The sequence below is a fragment of the Salmo trutta genome, chromosome 1, assembly GCF_901001165.1.
Source record: "Salmo trutta chromosome 1, fSalTru1.1, whole genome shotgun sequence".
NCBI lineage: Eukaryota > Metazoa > Chordata > Actinopteri > Salmoniformes > Salmonidae > Salmo > Salmo trutta.
The window spans coordinates 72343448-72361207 of record NC_042957.1 but is presented as its reverse complement, the minus strand read 5'-3'; positions in this window follow the sequence as shown (position 1 = coordinate 72361207).

The following is a 17760-nucleotide window of genomic DNA, read 5'->3' as shown; positions in this document are numbered from 1 at the left end:
TGCTTTTTGTGTTCCAGGGCAAATAAGAAATGACTGAAGTTGGTTACAATCTAGGTCATCAGCCTGCCTTCGACATTGCTCCACTTTCATATCTATTAGAGGGTTATATGCCCATTAACCAGAGCCATCTCCTACCTGGAGCTAGTGGAGCTGCCGTTAGCTCACCCCTCGACAATGAAAACAGAAGACCACTTCTAAATCTTCGAAACAACGGCCTGTAAAAAAATATATATAATTCAACCTTACAAACACCAACCCCTAGCCTACTTCAGGCCTGAGTTCAGTGATCTGGGAAGTGCTTCCAACTTAACCCTTCGAATACCAATGTCTTTAGTTGCGGTGTCAAGATACTCAGGTCTCCCAGCATACATTATGTTCTAGCCTCTGAGCACTAAAACCACACCAAAAGCCAATACACCACATCTGTAAGTTATATTAGCTTAATTGTATGCACTTCTCCTTAGCGCTCAACACTTGGGTTGCCCTCTAAGCACAATGAAGAAATTAAGATTGTTGCGCTGCCATGTTCTATTAGATATAGGATGAGAAAATACATTTACAAGTTAAGTGGGAACATACCACAATGGATTATGGGAGGCACAGCGTTTCAGAGTGAGTACATTTTTCATGGAAAAAGGAAAAAACATGACAAAATTCCAGCCTTGCATCGATTGCTTTGATTAATATTGCTTTGTAGATTGTCTTTTCTTTGCCATTGTTCTCTCGAAAAGTCGAAATTCTTGGGAAGTCCTGATTGTTGTCACAAAGGCCTGTTTTACAAATATGCTTTGATGCATTGTGCTCTGTTGTCTCATCAAGTTATTGCCAACAGGACATGTAACTCTGAACTAGCTCCTAGGCCATGATCAAAATGATTTCTTACTCCATAGCCAGTTGTCAACACACAACGCCACCCTGGCCTGGCCTGCGCGCTGTAGAACACTGATAAGACTGAGGAGTGTAACTATAAACAGTATATCAAAAACAAATGATATCCTTCAGATCAAGGACTTGCTCCCATTTAGCACTCTGCTCACTGCTGTCTATGGTGGTTGCGTAATTACAAAACAGGCCAGGTGGAGGGGCTTGCTGCCTAAACCCTGGCCAGCCCTGGCAATGAAACCTTAACCCCCACTTCACACCACTTTCATTATGAACACTTGAATTTCAATACCAAACCGTCTGCAACCAGCAGACAGCTCTGGCCCTTGCCGCCCTGCACTCCACACAGCAATAATAGCACCATATTGAATTGGCCTGGTTATGCTAAGAGGAGAAGCTGCAGAAATATGTCTAGCATTTCCCAAATAACAATAAGAAGAATCCCAGCAGGGCTGCTGTGTCAGGTGGTGTTACATTTTACAACCTTTGAGAAGCCGCCGCCTCTCTCACTCTGTCGTGTTTTGTGAAAGAACCCCACAGTCACTGGATATAATTATTGGGGCCAAAATGATTCCTCTTATTCTCCCCCATTGCACATTCATCAGGATTGTATTTTGTTTGCGAAGGGGAAAAGTTTGGAACACTCTGTTTCAAGGCCGACGACTCAAAGAGTAATATTTTTATAAGGTGCTGAAACAGAAGTGCTTTCTGCTGGTCTCCCAAGCCACAGAATATAACCAGGGAATATTAAGAATCTGCTCCCTACAACCCAATTCACCCTGTGAGCTTTTAATGGGTTTCAGATACAACATATCTCTGTCCAGCATAAATTACTTTTCTGTTATATTCTATTTCATTCTATTATTAGCATTATATTCTCACTGCACAGAAATTCTCTTATCTGCTATCACCAAAAAATGCTATGTTCCCCTCCGGAGTCCATCCTGATCCCCTGACCCTGTATCGTGTTATTACATCTAGAACCAGTCCTCTGTCTGCTCCACCTCAACACTCCCACCTCCATGACAGTAAGGCAGACAGGGAGGTACTGTAGAGAGAGAGAGACACGGAAGGAGGCAGGCAGAGACGCAGCGATGCAGTCGTTGAGGTAAGAATAGAAGCGGTGATGCTGTGAGACACTGAGAGAGGTAGTGAGGCACAGCATCTGCTCCTCATTCTCTAGCCCTCCAGTAGATCCTCAGCTGTTCCCACTTTCCCTTGAATTCCTGTGTGAGGGATTAGCACTTTGGTTCTGCTGGATCTGGGCTCCTATAACGGCAATCAGCAGTTGAAACAATATTAAAGTGGACTCCCCGCCCTTGTTGCAAGGACTGACCATCCATGATATCAACATTCTAGTTTTAACCATGTTTTGAGGATGTATAGTGTTTGTTTACATTTACTTTGTTTAAAAACAGAGTAAAACAAGCTTATATTTTGGGTTCTGCTGGGATTATTTATAAATGATATTCTTCAAGAATCAATTTGTACATACTGTTCATTTATAAGTCCAAAAATGGATGTATCAACAGCAGATTGCCCCTTTAATGGGTCCTAGCACCACAGGCCACACAGAGCTCCGGGAAGAGGGACAACGGCTTTTAAAGAGCTACAGAAAGTCACACTTGTCTGGTGTCCATACTTCCATGTTAGTGTGACTGTCATAATACTGACAACATACAGCAGCCACATCTACCTCCTAACAACCTCTCTAAAATGCTTGACGAAAGTTGACTGAAGAGAAGCAAAAAGACATCTCATAATCGTCTTTGGCTCTCCCTTTCTGTGATTGTGACTGTGGAGACTTAGGCGGTTCCCTTTGGATAGGGACTAAGGGTAACCTTTAAGGGTAATATCATCTTTAAATAATATTTTAAGGGTCACTTTATTTAAAAGGATCAGATCAGAGTCACTGATATGGTAATCATCTGTGAAATGCTTACAGGTAGTCATCAACAGTGGCCAACAATCTCTTAGTTGTGTGGGATTTTACAGAAGGCAGACAACAGTCTATAGAGTTTTCATTTTGGAGTTCTATGAATAACTTGAAAAATAAATAAAATGACAGAATAATATGAGTATCCATTTTTATAGGTATGAGAAATGTCAGAGGCGAAATGGGACTTTACTTTCACAAGAGAAAGATCTCGCTGCCTGAAGAGAAACACTGATGCTAGCCTGGCAAATATATATATGTTTTATATAATGCAATTCAAGTCTTGCTCTCTCTCTCTCTCTCTCTCCTCTCCCTCTCTTCCTCCCTCACGTTTTCATTCCTCTTTCTTTTTCTCACGATTTATTCTCTTCCTCCTGAGATGCGTTGTTACCTGACAGCCTTGTAGCGGTGACTAGATAATGGCTACGGATGTAGCCACAGAGACAGATTCTGTTTACATGGCCGGTACCAGAGGATTAGAATGATTACCTTGGTGCCAGTGTCATAATAAGCCTGGAGAGCCTGTCACACAGTCAATAGAGGTGGTGAAAGACATCCTGTACCAGATTAGAGAGTGTAGATTATGGGGTTATGTTTTCCCTACCCCTCCGATGAAAGGCTAATTAGAAGGGGAAAAAAGAGATGAGAGAGAGGGAAGGAGAGAGAGAGAGAGAGAGAGAGAGAGAGAGAGAGAGAGAGAGAGAGATTACCTCATTATCCACATAGAGACATTGGCTGGTCTGTTCGGTAACACTTTACTTATCTGCAGTTATAATGCACTGTAAAACTTGCCATGAGCATGTATGAACTACAAACCTTATAATCATCTAATAATGACCCTGACTAAATACAAGCCTTTTGGAATCAGTTAAAACAGTGATACCTGAGAAACATAACGCAATACAAGCCTTATTTTAAGACATAAAAAAAGCATTTACATTTTACCTGCAGGCGCTACAGGGGAATTTCAACCTGGTGGAATCTGGGCTTGTTTTCATCATGTCCGAGTCATTTTTAGGTCAGTGAGATGTGTTTCACACAGAAAAGCCCTGGAGGGATTCGTGCACTGAATGATACACCCTATGACAGCTTCTGGTGTATTGATGGGTGGTGGCGATATCTGAAAATAAATGTAGTCCTGCTATGTGGCATTTCACAAAGGCTCTATGTGATACTGATCACACTATATGTCTTTGTGCGTGTAGTTATGGTTGTCCTTGTTCGATAGAGCCATTGGACGTCTTTCAGCAATGTTCCTATCGGCGGATTCATTACTAAATTTACCAGCTGACACATTTTTTCCAATCTCTGAAAAACTACAACTCGTGTGTGGTGGTGATTTGTGCTCTGGCCCCGACCCTCCCGCAAGGCAGGCTTTTATGTAAGGGAGGTGGACACTAACAACACAGTCTGTTGGGCAGAACTGAAAGAACTGACCAGACTGCAATGGCTTCGAGTGATTTCTCTCATCAACATTAAGGTAGCTAACTGGCTAGGTAGCTAACTTTTGTTTATCTATTGAAGCCCATATTTTGTATTGCTGGCTAACATACTATTGTGTTACAGTGGGGGGAAATCAAATCATTTTTCTGTTTGCTAACTTATCTAGCTAGCTAGGTAGGTATCTAGCTAGTCTAGCTAGCTAGCTAATTTAGCTAATCAATTACAGGTAGCCATATCTATGACAAAAAAGATAAATTGTATCTCAATTGTAAAACGTATTCTCTTTTTAGTCATAGATATGGCTACTAAACCGCAAGCTACAACATTACAACCACCCACCTAAAGCTAGGTTTACCAGAAGACGTTAGCACATGACTGGAGATGGCTAGATAGTTAACCTGGCAACTGTTAACTTGTTATGTGCAGTGCCTTACGCTTTAAAATTGTTAGCAAACATGTGTAACATCAGCAACGGTAAATTATTTGACTAACTAACCATGTAACATAATTGATGAGGATTGACATTGGTTATGATTATGACCATGAACACATTTCAACCCGGTAGGCCATCATTGTAAATAAGAATTTGTTCTTAACTGACTTGCCTAGTTAAATAAAAAAAATGATAAGCTGTAGACCAAACTATCTACCAAGAGAGTTTTCATCTATATTTGTTGTAGCCGTCTATTTACCACCACGAAGTTCTGAGATGCTGGCACTAAGATCACACTCAACAAGCTGTATAAGGCCATAAGCAAACAAGAAAATGCTCATCCAGAAGCGGCGCTCCTAGTGGCCGGGGACTTTAATGCAGGAAAACTTAAATCCGTTTTACCTAATTACTACCAGCATGTCACATGTGCAACCAGACAAAAAAAAACTCTAGACCACTTTTGTTTCACACACAGAGGAAAGGCAGGTAGCCTAGTGGTTAGAGTGTTGGACCTGTAACTGAAAGGTTGCTAGATCGAATCCCTGAGCTGACAAGGTAAAAGTTTGTTGTTCTGCCCCTGAACAAGGCAGTGTTAAACACAGAGACACATACAAAGCTTGCCCTCCATTTGGCAAAGCAGTGATTTGCTCAATACGGAAGTGGTCAGATGATGTGGATGCTACCCTACAGGACTGTTTTTCTAGCACAGACTGGAATATGTTCTGGGATTCATCCAATGGCATTGAGGAGTATACCACCTCACTCACCGGCTTCATCAATAAGTGCATCGATTACGATTACGATTTACGTACGACATGTACGTACGGTCACTATAGGGATATAGTGACCGTACGTACATGTCGTACGTAAATAGATGGCTACCAGATTGAGCTACTCTTATTTGCTAACGTTTGCTAGTTTACTTTAGCTAATGTTAGTCAAAGATAGAATGAATAAAGAAACAAACACGTTTACTCTGCTGAAGGTACCAGGCTAGCAGTGACTACCATGGCATAGGCGAAATTGATTGACAGTGTGTATCCAAAAGATAGCTAGCTAGATATATGATTTAGCTGATGGCTTTCAGAGTTCAATTCAGTATTATAACGTTAGCTAGCTATCTGACTTACCTAGTCCAGCTAGGCTAGCATGCTAGCTAGCATTATGTTACCTCTATTTGAGAATTTTCGGGGAAAAAATATGGTATCGCATCACTTGTCAACCTGAAAATCCCGTCGGGTAATCTTCGGTCATCGTAAGCATCGTTCTTGATTGGCTAGAAATGCCAGACTTTGTGGTTCACTATGAGCAGCCGAATACACAGGAAGTTGAAACTTCCCGATTCTACTAGTGAAATGAAAATGCACTCGTTCTAGCTTGTGGTTTGGATAATTTGGATGTTTATGACAAAAACGTAATGTTGTTAATATAGTCAATTCTATATGGTCTGTTCCTTGTTCAAGTGGTTTATTTGCAGCTTTCATTCCCAGCTGGAGGTGTGGAGGAGGTGTCGGCAGCAGGCGGCATTAGCCTTGACCCCTTCACCCTCTGTATTCTATGGATACTACTGGGAGACACCTGCGGTAGATGGTTCTTACTTCAGCCACCTCTTCTCCCTCTGTTGTCGGTGTCTGGTTCCCCAACCCTCCTGTCTCAGCCCCAGCGTAAATACGCAAAGCCCTCTCCCATTGCACAGAATAATATTTGTGCTCAATTATAATTCTGCTGATCTGGAGTAGTTGGGAGTAGGAGTGTGACCTTGAGGCGTTGGTTGAGGCCTTGCTGGGCTCGGCTACTCCTGAATCTGCACTAGGACTCACTGTGAGGAAAATAAGCAAAGTACCCATTAAGCCATGTACGAAGCACTTTGCTGTAGATTTATCCTTTAGCCATAAGTTGGAAAGTATGACTTTAAAACCACCAGCCATAGCTATAGTATATGGCCACATGTATGGTAGCCACAGTTTAAAGAGGGTTCCGTTTTTGCTGTTAAAAGTAAAAAATAAATATCCGACTTTACCTAGGGTTATGTCGAAAAACCTAAATAAAGTTTGGATAAAGGTCAACACCGTAGATAAGTCACAACTTGAAAAAAGTTCACTATCCCTTCAAATAAAAGGTGCATGCTCCTTCAGAGCAAGTCTCTGTATAAGAGCCTCACGTTTCTGTTAACCCAATAACAGTGGGGTGTCAGAGATAAGTGTATTAATGACTTCAGTTGAATACAAAATCATAAACCGTGAAGCTGTAAATCGCTCAAACACGTGTTCCAAGGTATATGAGAAATGTTTGCCGTTCCTGCAGTTCCTGCAGACTGAGACCTTGCTTAAAAGACTCCCTTGGCTAAACACTCGTTGAACGGAGAGCGGCTCACCTCATTCTCAACCATAATCACAGTGAATAATGGCCTGTGAGGAAATCACACTGTCAGATTGTCGGTTTTGTGTGGAGCTGAGTAGTCTAGGGGTGCAAGGGGTGGACAGGAATCTCAATTGGAGTTCCGCTTGCTTGGAAAACAAGCTTTCAGCACTTTTCATTTCAGTCTGCGGTGAAAAGCTGTGCTGTTGTGAGCCGAGTAAGGAGGGTGTGTGTGTCTGTCTCTGTGTGTGTCTGTGTGTGTGAATGAAATGCAAACTTGCACTGTATTCAAGGTTTAAAAATACTTATAAAGTGTGTTTAATTTGCCCTAAATAAAATGTAATCAACCCCTACAAAATGTCCACACATCTTTTTAATTCAATAATTATTCAAATTTCCTGTTGCTGCAGGATTATTTTCCTGCTGTAAGAAACTGGTCAAATTAAGATCATATACCTGTAGGGGTTGGCCCTCAGAACCTCCATCTCCAAATAGTCCTCCCTAACAGAAAAGTCTGGCTCATAGGGTTAAAGAACACTTTTAAACAAGATGCATGTCTCTTTCCTGTGACTGAGGGATGTGTGTGATCAATGTATCTGTTGGTTTGCCTGACAGATTGAACTGTAGTGAAACATAAAGTTTGTCTGAATCATAATGTATTCGCCTAGTCTTCTACTGTATGAAGTTTTTATGAGACATATTGGACTGTACTGCATGTAGCCTATTGGGGTTAAAAAAATATGTTTTTCTAGCTTTTGCATTTTATATGTATTGAATTCAATATTTAAGCCAGCCCCAACATGTCGGCTGCTGCCATCCTCAAGGGATGCTGGCCTATTGGGGGAAGTCCCCTATTCACTCCACACACAGGTCCACATTTAATCAACTTGGTGCCCCCTTACCGTATATTTCAGAGTGCCCCGGTACGTGCCTACTTTCAAAGCACCCCATAATAGTCCTAATCATCCATTGCATTTGACCTGGACAACCAACCAACAGCCTGGAACACATAATCATGGAGATCCAGGCTGTCCAGGTTGGACCATAGAACGGTGATTTGTTGGATGTCTTGGCTATTAGCGATGGGCTGAGGATTTTTTAAGCGAGGGGAATAGATGAAAATACTGAGGGAAAGAAACTTCTGCCAACCTCCTCCTGCTCTTTAACCTGTGACACCCATAAGAAGATTCGTGTGCCATTGTTGATCCTGGCAGGGCGCGTTTTGGGCAAGTCATCGCCACCCTGTGATGTCCAGGAACGACACACGTGTCATTTCCTGCCAGGGCCAATCATTTGGTTATTACTGCCGCTGCACTGGCAGGCCATTCATGTTCTGTACTCTGATTTCCCAAAATGAAACATGTATATTTTTCTTTTGTCGACAGAGGCAATATTTCCATGGCAAGTCACGATTCCCTTCCAAGTCTCTCGGTAAAAAAAATAATCTCTCTTTATAATGAAATGTCTCTGACTCTGAATCAATCCATTTAGTAATACGCTCCGAAAGTACCGCCTGAGTTTGAGAAATAGCCTATTTATACATTCTAAGCTCTTAATGTGCCCCTTATGATGGATTCATAAACTGTATATAGAAACGTTACACAAACAATACTAGTTGATTGCAAGGTATCTTCAATTTCATGTTGTTTAGCTTGTTTTAGAGTGGGCGATAACAGGAAGGTCACATGCAATTAAATGTTATTAATTACCTGAATGACAACATGTCATGGATTCTGTTTGACTGTTCACTATCTGTCTCTCTCTCTCTCTCTCCCGCTCTCTGTCTTTGTATCTCTCTTCTTCTCCCCACCCCAACCCCAACCCCCTCTCTCCATTTCTCTATGTCCCTCTGTCTCTTTCTCTCTCCCTCCCTGTCGATTACCTTATACTGTGAATGTTATGGTTCTCTGTCCAAGATTACTGGATCTCTTGTCAAAGTTTAGCATTCGTATCAATATGAGATTTTGGTATGTTGTAAAATATGAAGGCAGAAAATGACATTTAAGATATGATCCCTCAGTGGTGGTCTTTCACCAGATAGGGCCACTGTCTGCTCAGATAAAATGGTACTGCTGCTTAGATGTCCTGTAGCCTTTGGCTCTCATCAACCCACTATCACAACCGTAGATGATGGAAGAATGTTTTGTTTGAGTTCCAAAAAGAGCCTTGATAATGTGGAGAAATTGATGATTACATCTATAACAAAACCCATGTAGCATATACACTACACAACTGAATACATACAGGGACGAATGGAGATCGAATTCCACAGCAAATTCTCACTGGTCTTAGCATCATGCCACTGCAAAACAATGTCAAATACTAAGTTGGAACAGACCCCCTCTAAAGACAAATTTCACACTGCACACTCATTCCACTCTCATTTATTGACAACTAGTTTTATTACACTAAACCCCCATCTGTATCCCTCCTTTCCCCCAGAACAACAAAAGCAACAAACACAACAACAAAGAGAGATGATGTAAAGACTATGAGGTTTGTAAAAAAGGAAGAGCGTCTATTTAACATAGGACCTCCACAGCTGAACATCAACATTCTGGAGCCATCACATAGTTGGCTGGGCTGTCATCAAAGCCAGTGGCGGGTGACACTTGCCAAGAGACCAGCTAATGGCTGGATTATGGCCTGCAATCAGCTGGGCCTATCAGCCAATGGGAGCAGATCGTTGACGGGGACCCATCTTTTTCCCTCTATGTGATGGTTGGGGGTTTGGAGGAAGTTGGTGAATGTTAATATGGAGGTGTGTGAATGTGTGTGTATGTGTGTGTTTATGCACACGTGCAGATGTGTGTGTTTGTGTGCGTATGCATGTGTGTGTCTATATATGCATACATGTGCATAGAGTTTGTGTGTGTGTGTCGAAAACAGGTTCTAAGATCCCAGGCACCACACAGGCAAGGTTATGAAGGTTTCAAGGGTTTTTAATAAAAAATGTATCTCGGGTTCACACCAGTCACACACACATTCACACCAAACATACGTTCAGTTCCAGAGATAGTCCATGCTGCTGGGTAGTTCAAGGTAGTTAAGATGAGCGACCGCCACGCGTCAGTTTCTTATCTTCCATTGGTACGTTTGCTCATTCGTTTGTTCATTTGTTCATCAGTTTGTTCGTTGGTAGTGGTTTGGCAGTCGTTCCTCATTGTCTGTTGCCATCAAGCGTCTGTAGCAATCATGATCCGGTCCAGTGCAGGCGACAGGAAAACATGCATGAGCAGGGAGCCATTGTGAACAGACATAATCCACCACACTCACACATGTACTACTACCTTTTCCCCTACTGTATTTATTTATTTTATTTATTTTGCTCCTTTGCACCATATTATTTATATTTTAACTTTTAACTTTCTTCAAACTACAAATCTACCATTCCAGTGTTTTTCTTGCCATACTTTATTTACTTTGCCACCATGGCATTTTTTTGCCTTTACCTCCATTATCTCACATCATTTGCTCACATTGTATATAGTCTTATTTTTTTCTACTGCATCATTGATTGTATGTTGTTTTACTCCATGTGTAACTCTGTGTTTTTGTATGTTGTCGAACTGCTTTGCTTTATCTTGGCCAGGTCGCAATTGTAAATGAGAACTTGTTCTCAACTTGCCTACCTGGTTAAATAAAGGTGAAATAAATAAATAAAATAAATGTATGGTCCCCCTCTGGTTACAAGGTCATGGCGGCGGGGTGTAACGTGGTCCAGTAGACGGTAGTAGAGGCAGTAACAGCAGGGTGTGATGTGGTCCAGTAGACGGTAGTAGAGGCAGTAACAGCAGGGTGTGACGTGGTCCAGTAGACCGTAGTAGAGGCAGTAACAGCAGGGTGTGACGTGGTACAGTAGACAGTAGTAGAGACAGTAACAGCAGGGTGTAACGTGGTCCAGTAGACGGTAGTAGAGGCAGTAACAGCAGGGTGTGACGTGGTCCAGTAGACCGTAGTAGAGGCAGTAACAGCAGGGTGTGACGTGGTACAGTAGACGGTAGTAGAGGCAGTAACAGCAGGGTGTAACGTGGTCCAGTAGACGGTAGTAGAGACAGTAACAGTAGAGTGTGATGTGGACCAGTAGACAGTAGTAGAGGCAGTAACAGCAGGGTGTGATGTGGTCCAGTAGACGGTAGTAGAGACAGTAACAGCAGGGTGTAACGTGGTCCAGTAGACGGTAGTAGAGGCAGTAACAGCAGGGTGTAACGTGGTCCAGTAGACGGTAGTAGAGGCAGTAACAGCAGGGTGTAACGTGGTCCAGTAGATGGTAGTAGAGACAGTAACAGCAGGGTGTGACGTGGTCCAGTAGACGGTAGTAGAGGCAGTAACAGCAGGGTGTAACGTGGTCCAGTAGACGGTAGTAGAGGCAGTAACAGCAGGTTGTGACGTGGTCCAGTAGACGGTAGTAGAGGCAGTAACAGCAGGGTGTGACTTGGTCCAGTAGACGGTAGTAGAGGCAGTAACAGCAGGGTGTGATGTGGTCCAGTAGACGGTAGTAGAGGCAGTAACAGCAGGGTGTGACGTGGTCCAGTAGACGGTAGTAGAGGCAGTAACAGCAGGGTGTAGTGTGGTCCAGTAGACGGTAGTAGAGGCAGTAACAGCAGGGTGTGACGTGGTCCAGTAGACGGTAGTAGAGGCAGTAACAGCAGGGTGTAACGTGGTCCAGTAGACAGTAGTAGAGGCAGTAACAGCAGGGTGTGATGTGGTCCAGTAGACGGTAGTAGAGGCAGTAACAGCAGGGTGTGATGTGGTCCAGTAGACGATAGTAGAGACAGTAACAGCAGGGTGTAACGTGGTCCAGTAGACGGTAGTAGAGGCAGTAACAGCAGGGTGTGACGTGGTCCAGTAGACGGTAGTAGAGGCAGTAACAGCAGGGTGTGATGTGGTCCAGTAGACGGTAGTAGAGGCAGTAACGGCAGGGTGTAACGTGGTCCAGTAGACGGTAGTAGAGGCAGTAACAGCAGGGTGTAACGTGGTCCAGTAGACGGTAGTAGAGGCAGTAACAGCAGGGTGTGATGTGGTCCAGTAGACGGTAGTAGAGGCAGTAACAGCAGGGTGTGACGTGGTCCAGTAGACGTAGTAGAGGCAGTAACAGCAGGGTGTAACGTGGTCCAGTAGACAATAGTAGAGACAGTAACAGCAGGGTGTAACGTGGTCCAGTAGACGGTAGTAGAGGCAGTAACAGCAGGGTGTGACGTGGTCCAGTAGACGGTAGTAGAGACAGTAACAGCAGGGTGTGACGTGGTCCAGTAGACGGTAGTAGAGACAGTAACAGCAGGGTGTGACGTGGTCCAGTAGACGGTAGTAGAGACAGTAACAGCAGAGTGTGATGTGGTCCAGTAGACAGTAGTAGAGGCAGTAACAGCAGGGTGTGACGTGGTCCAGTAGACGGTAGTAGAGGCAGTAACAGCAGGGTGTGATGTGGTCCAGTAGACGGTAGTAGAGAGAGTAACAGCAGGGTGTGACGTGGTCCAGTAGACGGTAGTAGAGACAGTAACAGCAGGGTGTGACGTGGTCCAGTAGACGGTAGTAGAGGCAGTAACAGCAGGGTGTAACGTGGTCCAGTAGACAGTAGTAGAGGCAGTAACAGCAGGGTGTGATGTGGTCCAGTAGACGGTAGTAGAGGCAGTAACAGCAGGGTGTGATGTGGTCCAGTAGACGATAGTAGAGACAGTAACAGCAGGGTGTAACGTGGTCCAGTAGACGGTAGTAGAGGCAGTAACAGCAGGGTGTGACGTGGTCCAGTAGACGGTAGTAGAGGCAGTAACAGCAGGGTGTGATGTGGTCCAGTAGACGGTAGTAGAGGCAGTAACGGCAGGGTGTAACGTGGTCCAGTAGACGGTAGTAGAGGCAGTAACAGCAGGGTGTAACGTGGTCCAGTAGACGGTAGTAGAGGCAGTAACAGCAGGGTGTGATGTGGTCCAGTAGACGGTAGTAGAGGCAGTAACAGCAGGGTGTGACGTGGTCCAGTAGACGTAGTAGAGGCAGTAACAGCAGGGTGTAACGTGGTCCAGTAGACAATAGTAGAGACAGTAACAGCAGGGTGTAACGTGGTCCAGTAGACGGTAGTAGAGGCAGTAACAGCAGGGTGTGACGTGGTCCAGTAGACGGTAGTAGAGACAGTAACAGCAGGGTGTGACGTGGTCCAGTAGACGGTAGTAGAGACAGTAACAGCAGGGTGTGACGTGGTCCAGTAGACGGTAGTAGAGACAGTAACAGCAGAGTGTGATGTGGTCCAGTAGACAGTAGTAGAGGCAGTAACAGCAGGGTGTGACGTGGTCCAGTAGACGGTAGTAGAGGCAGTAACAGCAGGGTGTGATGTGGTCCAGTAGACGGTAGTAGAGAGAGTAACAGCAGGGTGTGACGTGGTCCAGTAGACGGTAGTAGAGACTGTAACAGCAGGGTGTGACGTGGTCCAGTAGACGGTAGTAGAGGCAGTAACAGCAGGGTGTGACGTGGTCCAGTAGACGGTAGTAGAGACAGTAACAGCAGAGTGTGATGTGGTCCAGTAGACAGTAGTAGAGGCAGTAACAGCAGGGTGTGATGTGGTCCAGTAGACGGTAGTAGAGGCAGTAACGGCAGGGTGTAACGTGGTCCAGTAGACGGTAGTAGAGGCAGTAAGAGCAGGGTGTGACGTGGTCCAGTAGACGGTAGTAGAGGCAGTAACAGCAGGGTGTAACGTGGTCCAGCAGACAGTAGTAGAGGCAGTAACAGCAGGGTGTAACGTGGTCCAGTAGACGGTAGTAGAGGCAGTAACAGCAGGGTGTGACGTGGTCCAGTAGACGGTAGTAGAGGCAGTAACAGCAGGGTGAGATGTGGTCCAGTAGATGGTAGTAGAGGCAGTAACAGCAGGGTGTGACGTGGTCCAGTAGACGGTAGTAGAGGCAGTAACAGCAGGGTGTAACGTGGTCCAGTAGACAGTAGTAGAGGCAGTAACAGCAGGGTGTGATGTGGTCCAGTAGACGGTAGTAGAGGCAGTAACAGCAGGGTGTGATGTGGTCCAGTAGATGGTAGTAGAGGCAGTAACAGCAGGGTGTGACGTGGTCCAGTAGACGGTAGTAGAGGCAGTAACAGCAGGGTGTAACGTGGTCCAGTAGACAGTAGTAGAGGCAGTAACAGCAGGGTGTGATGTGGTCCAGTAGACGGTAGTAGAGGCAGTAACAGCAGGGTGTGATGTGGTCCAGTAGACGGTAGTAGAGGCAGTAACAGCAGGGTGTGAAGTGGTCCAGTAGACGATAGTAGAGACAGTAACAGCAGGGTGTAACGTGGTCCAGTAGACGGTAGTAGAGGCAGTAACAGCAGGGTGTAGTGTGGTCCAGTAGACAGTAGTAGAGACAGTAACAGCAGGGTGTGACGTGGTCCAGTAGACGGTAGTAGAGACAGTAACAGCAGGGTGTGACGTGGTCCAGTAGACGGTAGTAGAGACAGTAACAGCAGAGTGTGATGTGGTCCAGTAGACAGTAGTAGAGGCAGTAACAGCAGGGTGTGACGTGGTCCAGTAGACGGTAGTAGAGGCAGTAACAGCAGGGTGTGATGTGGTCCAGTAGATGGTAGTAGAGGCAGTAACAGCAGGGTGTGACGTGGTCCAGTAGACGGTAGTAGAGGCAGTAACAGCAGGGTGTAACGTGGTCCAGTAGACAGTAGTAGAGGCAGTAACAGCAGGGTGTGATGTGGTCCAGTAGACGGTAGTAGAGGCAGTAACAGCAGGGTGTGATGTGGTCCAGTAGACGGTAGTAGAGGCAGTAACAGCAGGGTGTGAAGTGGTCCAGTAGACGATAGTAGAGACAGTAACAGCAGGGTGTAACGTGGTCCAGTAGACGGTAGTAGAGGCAGTAACAGCAGGGTGTAGTGTGGTCCAGTAGACGGTAGTAGAGACAGTAACAGCAGGGTGTGACGTGGTCCAGTAGACGGTAGTAGAGACAGTAACAGCAGGGTGTGACGTGGTCCAGTAGACGGTAGTAGAGACAGTAACAGCAGAGTGTGATGTGGTCCAGTAGACAGTAGTAGAGGCAGTAACAGCAGGGTGTGACGTGGTCCAGTAGACGGTAGTAGAGGCAGTAACAGCAGGGTGTGATGTGGTCCAGTAGACAGTAGTAGAGAGAGTAACAGCAGGGTGTGACGTGGTCCAGTAGACGGTAGTAGAGACAGTAACAGCAGGGTGTGACGTGGTCCAGTAGACGGTAGTAGAGGCAGTAACAGCAGGGTGTGACGTGGTCCAGTAGACGGTAGTAGAGACAGTAACAGCAGAGTGTGATGTGGTCCAGTAGACAGTAGTAGAGGCAGTAACAGCAGGGTGTGATGTGGTCCAGTAGACGGTAGTAGAGGCAGTAACGGCAGGGTGTAACGTGGTCCAGTAGACGGTAGTAGAGGCAGTAACAGCAGGGTGTGACGTGGTCCAGTAGACGGTAGTAGAGGCAGTAACAGCAGGGTGTAACGTGGTCCAGCAGACAGTAGTAGAGGCAGTAACAGCAGGGTGTAACGTGGTCCAGTAGACGGTAGTAGAGGCAGTAACAGCAGGGTGTGACGTGGTCCAGTAGACGGTAGTAGAGGCAGTAACAGCAGGGTGTGATGTGGTCCAGTAGATGGTAGTAGAGGCAGTAACAGCAGGGTGTGACGTGGTCCAGTAGACGGTAGTAGAGGCAGTAACAGCAGGGTGTAACGTGGTCCAGTAGACAGTAGTAGAGGCAGTAACAGCAGGGTGTGATGTGGTCCAGTAGACGGTAGTAGAGGCAGTAACAGCAGGGTGTGACGTGGTCCAGTAGACGGTAGTAGAGGCAGTAACAGCAGGGTGTGATGTGGTCCAGTAGACGGTAGTAGAGGCAGTAACAGCAGGATGTGATGTGGTCCAGTAGACAGTAGTAGAGGCAGTAACAGCAGAGTGTGATGTGGTCCAGTAGACGATAGTAGAGACAGTAACAGCAGGGTGTAACGTGGTCCAGTAGACGTTAGTAGAGGCAGTAACAGCAGGGTGTGACATGGTCCAGTATACGGTAGTAGAGGCAGTAACAGCAGGGTGTGATGTGGTCCAGTAGACGGTAGTAGAGGCAGTAACGGCAGGGTGTAACGTGGTCCAGTAGACGGTAGTAGAGGCAGTAACAGCAGGGTGTGACGTGGTCCAGTAGACGGTAGTGGAGGCAGTAACAGCAGGGTGTAACGTGGTCCAGCAGACAGTAGTAGAGGCAGTAACAGCAGGGTGTAACGTGGTCCAGTAGACGGTAGTAGAGGCAGTAACAGCAGGGTGTAACGTGGTCCAGTAGACGGTAGTAGAGGCAGTAACAGCAGGGTGTGATGTGGTCCAGTAGATGGTAGTAGAGGCAGTAACAGCAGGGTGTGACGTGGTCCAGTAGACGGTAGTAGAGGCAGTAACAGCAGGGTGTAACGTGGTCCAGTAGACAGTAGTAGAGGCAGTAACAGCAGGGTGTGATGTGGTCCAGTAGACGGTAGTAGAGGCAGTAACAGCAGGGTGTGATGTGGTCCAGTAGACGGTAGTAGAGGCAGTAACAGCAGGGTGTGAAGTGGTCCAGTAGACGATAGTAGAGACAGTAACAGCAGGGTGTAACGTGGCCCAGTAGACGGTAGTAGAGGCAGTAACAGCAGGGTGTGACGTGGTCCAGTAGACAGTAGTAGAGGCAGTAACAGCAGGGTGTGACGTGGTCCAGTAGACGGTAGTAGAGGCAGTAACAGCAGGGTGTGATGTGGTCCAGTAGACGGTAGTAGAGACAGTAACAGCAGAGTGTGATGTGGTCCAGTAGACAGTAGTAGAGGCAGTAACAGCAGGGTGTGACGTGGTCCAGTAGACGGTAGTAGAGACAGTAACAGCAGGGTGTGACGTGGTCCAGTAGACGGTAGTAGAGGCAGTAACAGCAGGGTGTGACGTGGTCCAGTAGACGGTAGTAGAGGCAGTAACAGCAGGGTGTGATGTGGTCCAGTAGACGGTAGTAGAGGCAGTAACAGCAGGGTGTGATGTGGTCCAGTAGACAGTAGTAGAGGCAGTAACAGCAGAGTGTGATGTGGTCCAGTAGACGATAGTAGAGACAGTAACAGCAGGGTGTAACGTGGTCCAGTAGACGTTAGTAGAGGCAGTAACAGCAGGGTGTGACATGGTCCAGTAGACGGTAGTAGAGGCAGTAACAGCAGGGTGTGATGTGGTCCAGTAGACGGTAGTAGAGGCAGTAACGGCAGGGTGTGACGTGGTCCAGTAGACGGTAGTAGAGGCAGTAACAGCAGGGTGTGACGTGGTCCAGTAGACGGTAGTAGAGGCAGTAACAGCAGGGTGTAACGTGGTCCAGCAGACAGTAGTAGAGGCAGTAACAGCAGGGTGTAACGTGGTCCAGTAGACGGTAGTAGAGGCAGTAACAGCAGGGTGTAACGTGGTCCAGTAGACGGTAGTAGAGGCAGTAACAGCAGGGTGTGATGTGGTCCAGTAGACGGTAGTAGAGGCAGTAACAGCAGGGTGTGACGTGGTCCAGTAGACGGTAGTAGAGGCAGTAACAGCAGGGTGTAACGTGGTCCAGTAGACAGTAGTAGAGGCAGTAACAGCAGGGTGTGATGTGGTCCAGTAGACGGTAGTAGAGGCAGTAACAGCAGGGTGTGATGTGGTCCAGTAGACGGTAGTAGAGGCAGTAACAGCAGGGTGTGAAGTGGTCCAGTAGACGATAGTAGAGACAGTAACAGCAGGGTGTAACGTGGCCCAGTAGACGGTAGT